Raw genomic sequence first — 6,578 nt, forward strand, 5'->3', positions numbered from 1 at the left:
CCGGCAAGGGCGGTTCCTGGGAAGGGCGGTTCCCGGTGAGGGCGGCTCCCTGTGAGGGCGTGTTTCTGGCGAGGGCGGTTCTCAGTGAGAGCTAGCTGTGCTCAGGCCCACAGGCTACTCAGTGCACAGCAACGTGTTTTTTGACATCTTCCTTCAGGAGCTGTTTTGACTGTAGTTTCTCCAGCTCTATCTCCCTGGTGCCTGAATTGCTATGACAGCCACTTAGACCAGTGCCATCAAATAGAGAAGTCCGAGTCCTCAAAGATTCCAGGGCCCCGAGCAGTTCTTACCTGAGAGACCAACATCTAGTTCAAGAAAACACCTTTTAGTTGTGAAATAACACCACAGAGGAGAGGTATTTTCTTCCTAGCATTCAACTTAAAAATAACTCATCATGCGGTGGGTGCCTGGGTAGCTCAGTCGGTTGAGCATCCAGCTTCGGCTCAGGTCATGATCTCGTGGTATGTGAGTTTGAGCCCCTCGTCGGGCTCTGTGCTGACTGCTCAGAGCCTGGAGCCTGCTTCAGATTCTGTGTCTCTCCATCTCTTGCCCCCTCCCCTGCTCATGCTCTGTGTCTGTCTCTCAATAATAAATAAATGTTAAAAAAAAAACAAAAACAACTCATCATGAGCATGAGTTAAGAGATGTGGGATAATCCTCATCTTTCCACTAGAAATGTGTTTCTCAAGCAGGTAGAGATCCCAGAGCAGGTATCAAAGGACTTCATGGATTCTGAAGACCCCATTTAAGCAATGTACTCTCAAATGGTTACTTTTTTTTTAATTTAATTTTAAAAATTTATATGCAAGTTAGTTAGCATATAGGGCAATAATGATTCAGGAGTAGATTCCTTAATGCCCCTTACCCATTTAGCCCATCCCCCCTCCCACACCCCCTCCAGCAACCCTCTGTTTGTTTTTCATATTTATGAGTCTCTTATGTTTTGTCCTCCTCCATGTTTTTATATTATTTTTGCTTCCCTTCCCTTGTGTTCATCTGTTCTGTGTCTTAAAGTCCTCGTATGAGTGAAGTCATATGATTTTTGTCTTTCTCTGACTAATTTTGCTTAGCATAATACCCTCTAGTTCCATCCATGTAGTTGCAAATGGTAAAATTTCCTTCTTTTTGATTGCCAAGTAATGCTGCATTGTGTGTGTGTGTGTGTGTATACCACATCTTCTTTATCCATTCATCCATCAATGGACATCTGGGCTCTTTCCATACTTTGGCTATTGTTGATAGTGCTGCTATAAACATGGGGGTGCATGTGTCCCTTCGAAAGAGCACACCTGTATCTCTTGGATAAATGCCTAGTAGTGCAATTGCTGGGTTGTAGGGTAGTTCTATTTTTAGCTTTTTGAGGAACCTCCATACTGTTTTCCAGAGTGGCCGCACCAGCTTGCATTCCCACCAACAATGCAAACGAGATCCTCTTTCTCCGCATCCTCGCCAACATGTGTTGTTGCCTGAGTTGTTAATGTTAGCCATTCTGACAGGTGTGAGGTGGTATCTCCTTGTGGTTTTGATTTGTATTTCCCTGATGATGAGTGATGTTGAGCATTTTTTTCATGTGTCGGTTGGCCCTCTGGATGTCTTCTTTGGAGAAGTGTCTATTCATGTCTTTTGCCCATTTCTTCCCTGGATTATTTGTTCTTTAGGTGTTGAGTTTGATAACATCTTTGTAGATTTTGGATACTAACTCTTTATCTGATATGCCATTTGGAAATATCTTTTCCCATTCTGTCAGTTGCCTTTTAGTTTTGCCGATTGTTTCCTTTGCTGTGCAGAAACTTTTTATTTTGATGAGGTCCCAGTAGTTCATTTTTGCTTTTGTTTCCCTTGCCTCTGGAGACGTGTTGAGTAAGGAGTTGCTGTGGCCAAGATCAAAGAGGTTTTTGCCTGCTTTCTCCTCGAGGATTTTGATGGCTTCCTGTCTGACATTGAGGTCTTTCATCCATTTTGAGTTTATTTTTGTGTATGGTGTAAGGAAGTGGTCCAGGTTCATTCTTCTGCATGTCTCTGTCCAGTGTTCCCATCACCACTTGCTGAAGAGACCGTCTTTATTCCATTGGATATTCTTTCCTGCTTTGTCAAAGATAAGTTGGCCATATGCTTGTGGGTCCATTTCTGGGTTCTCTATTCTGTTCCATTGATCTGAGTGTCTGTTCTTGTGCCAGTCCCATACTGTCTTGATGATGACGGCTTTGTAGTATAGCTTGAAGTCTGGGATTGTGATGCCTCCTGCTTTGGTTTTCTTTTTCAAGATTGCTTTGGCTATTCGGGGGCTTTTCTGGTTCCATACAAATTTTAGGATTATTTGTTCTAGCTCTGTGAAGAATGCTGTTATTATTTTGATAGGGATTGCATTGAACATGTAGATTGCTTTGGATAGTATTGACCTTTTTTTTAAAAAAATTTTTTAACATTTATTCATTTTTGAGAGACAGAGAGAGACAGGGCATGAGTGGGGAAGGGACAGAGAGAGGAGGAGACACAGAATCCGAAGCAGGCTCCAGGCTCCAAGCTGTCAGCACAGAGCTCGACGCGGGGCTTGAACTCACAAACTGCGAGATCATGACCTGAGCCAAAGTCAGATGCTCAACCGTCTGAGCCAGCCAGGTGCCCCAGTATTGACCTTTTAACCATATTTGTTCTTCCTCTCCAGGAGCATGGAATCTTTTTCCATTTTTTTGTGTCTTCTTTAATTTCTTTCATAAGCTTTCTGTAGTTTTCAGCGTGTACATTTTTCACCTCTTTGGCTAGATTTATTCCTAGGTATTTTATGGTTTTTGGTGCAACTGCAAATGGGATCCATTCCTTGATTTCTCTTTCTGTTGCTTCATTGTTGGTGAATAACAATGCAACCGATTTCTGTGCATTGATTTTATATCCTGCCACTTTGCCAAATTCATGGATCAGTTCTAGCAGTTTTTTGGTGGAATCTTTTGGGTTTTCCATATAGAACATCATGTCATCTGTGAAGAGCAAAAAAATGTGGAAGCTTCATGAATTTGCGTGTCATCCTTTTGCAGGGGCCATGCTAATCTTCTCTGTATCATTCCAATTTTAGAATATGTGCTGCCGAAGCGAGCATTACCTTCACGTGGTTACTCTTATATACAGGTTCATTTCTCTCCAAAAGTTCTACCTCCATTCATTAATGTATCATTTCTTTCAGGGAATATTTTCTGAGCTCTAGTCCTATTTCATAGCTTTCCCAAGCTGATCCACCTTGGACACACCCTTTTTCATTTTCTTTCATGACTCCCTCTTTCATATCTATATCATTCTGTTGACATTATTTGTTAGCTTAACTGCAATAAGAATCAAACCTAAACTCTGAGATTGGGCTTTCATAATTATTCAGAAATATTTCCTAGTAATTCCCAGTTCCTACCCTGTGCTCTAGACCCACTGGTGCCAAAGCCTCAAGGAAACCCTGTGAGCACATAGTTCCATGTATGTGCTTGGTTTCTTCATTTGTTCAGTAACCGCTGGCTGCATTCAAATCTCATAGGGCACGGTGCCAGCCATGTCATAGGGTTCATAGGAAAATCCAACAGAGTTCTACGTGGTGCCAGACCCTGCCCTTAACCTTCCCCAAAGGGCTCATTGGCTAAGATGACACCACAGGCTTTGGAATCTAATTTGTATGAATTCAAATCCTAAACAAACAAAAAAACCCAAACAAACAAAAAACAAAAAAACAACCACCAAATCCTAGTTCTATCTCTTAACTAAGGGTCAGGAAGATGACTTAACAACACCTGAACCTCGATGTCCTGATCCATCAGACAGTGTAAACCTCAGAGTGTTATCTCAAGCATGTGTAATGCGGCTGCCAGTGCTACTTCATGGTTGGGACTCAATGAAAGGTAACCTATTCAAGGCAGAAAGACACAGAAATAGCTAACTTTTTGTAAGATGATTGTGGATCTTGATAGAAGGGAAATGTTACCTTAGAAGAAATGGAAATATTCATAATGTCCTCTTCCACATGGACCACCATTTCTTCTTTCCAGCCATCCAGATCCCAGGAGACCCTGGCCATATTCCTCATGTCTACAGAGTTGGTCCCCACTATTCCAGAGCTCAGTTCAATCCTATACCCACTCACTCAGATTCCTACTTTGTGCCAGATGCTGCCATAGACGCTGCCACTGATGCTGGAAATCCATCAGTGAGATTGATTGGTTCTTTTGAAAATCTCTCAGTCTCTTTTTTCTGTCTACTCACCCCACTGTCTTCCAGCCTCATACAGAGTTAGCATCTGTGCTGGGATTTCTTGTCCTTGCTCTGCAGCTGGCAGCAGAAGACCCTACTACCTTGTGCTTGCTCCCTTCTCCACCTACACCCTCTCAGTGACACAGTCCATTCCTCCAGACCTCCTACACTCTGGAGCCTGGCTAGAATGCAAATAATTGATTAATCTCTACCACCAACTTAGCGCTGATTCTGGACACAAGCATCTGCCCTAGTGTCTCCCCAAGGAACTCTTCCTGTGGTCAAACATGATGGTAAACATTGCTCACTATGTCACCCTCTTAGACATTTAAAATGCACATGGACTCGGAGAAATCTTTCAGTAAAGATGCCCATTAATGTTTGCCAAGCTGGCATTTCCCAAACTTACACAGACCCTTTCACAAATAACAGCTGTGCATAACCACCAGAATAGGTGTTCCACAGTACCTGTTCTGGGAGATGCTCCTATTTATATCATCATTCTGTTGACATTAATTTTTTAGATTTACTGCCATAAGACTGATGCTACCCTGAGAGCAGTGACTTTGTTGTTAGATTACTTAGTAGTTATAGCAGCTAATGCATATGACTGAGCAGCAGGTAAGCATATAATAGGTGCTCAATAAGAAGTGTCTTCTGGAAGCTCAGCTTCTCTAGAACAATCATGTTTCACATCTCGATTATACCTGGGTCTTACGTGAGCATCACTTTGCGTTGGCTCTGTAGATTTCTGGCCTCTTTGGTGCATTTTTAATTTTTTAAAATTTTTTAATGTTTGTTTATTTTTCAGATAGTTACACAACACTAGTAGGGGAGGGGCAGAGAAAGAGGGAGACACAGAATCTGAAGCAGGCTCCAGGCTCTGAGCTGTCAGCACAGAGCCCGACATGGGCTCAAACCACAAGATCATGACCTGAGTTTGAAGTCAGATGCTCAACTGACTGAGCCCCCCAGGAGCCCCTCAGTGCATTTTTTTAAAACAGACTTTATTTTATTTTGTTAAAAAATTTTTAAGCTTATTTATTTATTTTGAGAAAGACAGAGACAGTGTGAGCAGGGGAGGGGCAGTGAGAGAAGGAGAGAGAGAGAGAGAGAGAGAGAGAGAGAGAGAGAATGAGAATCCCAAGTAGGCTCCATGCTGTTAGCACAGAGCCTGACCCAGGGCTTGAACTGATGAAACTGTGAGATCATGACCTGAGCCAAAACCAAGAGTCAGATGCTTACCTGACTGAGCCACCCAGGTGCCGCTAAAAGGTTAATTTAAAGCAGAGTTTATAAATAAGGATTTTTGTGAACTATTGATTCATGGGATTGTAACAGGTATTAAGGCAAAATCTTCTACAGTGAATCAAGTTTGGATAAACTAGCATTAAATAACATTATTGCAGGATTTCTGGAAACATCTAATGTGTTCATGTGTGCTGTAACACATGTGAACATAGCAGTAGGCATCATCAAGTGTCCTTGACCTGGAAGGCCATTTTCCCCCAATACATTTCGTGGGGCTGGTGTTCTGCAGAAATTCTGCATTAAACATTTTCTCAGTATAGCGTCCTAAGAACAAAATCATTATTTCAAATTTATTAGAGATGTTCTCGTTAATTTACTAGACTCCTACACCCTAATCTCTCATGAAGTAATTCCAGTTATTATTATTACTAGGTGAATGGGAGACAATCTAGTGCCAGGACAAAACACTGGGCAGAACTGAGGAAATCTGAATTACGGTCCTAGCTACATTAGAGTCTAGCCATGAGAAACTTCAAATATTTTAAATACAATCAAAACAATGTTTTAATGATTTCTTAATTTAACAATTTATTAATCACTTAAATATAATTTTATTAAAAGCTTGTGTATGTTGCATTTTCAAGAACTCCACAATTCTTGAACCATGTCATGTTACATTTGATCTTCATAACGGTTTCAATTTCGGTACATATTCTGTGGTAACTATCATTTGTTTTAGCCCATTCCTACCGTTGCATTGAAGGAAAGCCTTTTAGTCACTCTGAAAATGAAGCATTCACTTTGAATGTTGCCAATAATCGTGGTGCCAAATTTATATCATTAAACTTTTGGTACTATTTTGGAGGAGTCAGTTGTGTCCAAGTGTATTTGTTATATTGTCTGTGAGATTGTTCCTTTCATAATGTATTTGTGCAGGCAGTGCCGAAAGGGAAGTCCAGCTGGAATCGGAAGGTGTGCTCTCTGAGAATTTAAGACGTTTTTGGGTTTGTGCAGTCTTCTTGCAGAAGAAACCAAAGTTAGTCTTTGGAGTGAAGAAATTGTCTTCGGGAAGGGGCGTTGAGAGGGCCTGCCTTCTTCCCGTT

The 6,578-nt window shown here is 41.5% G+C and overlaps 1 non-coding gene across 1 annotated transcript; it reads right to left on the reverse strand.

Annotated features, from left to right (window-relative positions):
• Positions 1–2,987: 2,987 nt before the first annotated feature.
• On the reverse strand, positions 2,988–3,094 carry LOC121040016 (U6 spliceosomal RNA). Its single transcript, XR_005795086.1, has one exon. It is a non-coding gene; the product is annotated as a U6 spliceosomal RNA (small nuclear RNA).
• Between the last annotated feature and the right edge of the window lie 3,484 nt (positions 3,095–6,578).

Source organism: Herpailurus yagouaroundi, unplaced genomic scaffold (assembly GCF_014898765.1).
Source record: "Herpailurus yagouaroundi ecotype Mexico unplaced genomic scaffold, PumYag 181, whole genome shotgun sequence".
NCBI classification, from domain to species: Eukaryota; Metazoa; Chordata; class Mammalia; order Carnivora; family Felidae; genus Herpailurus; species Herpailurus yagouaroundi.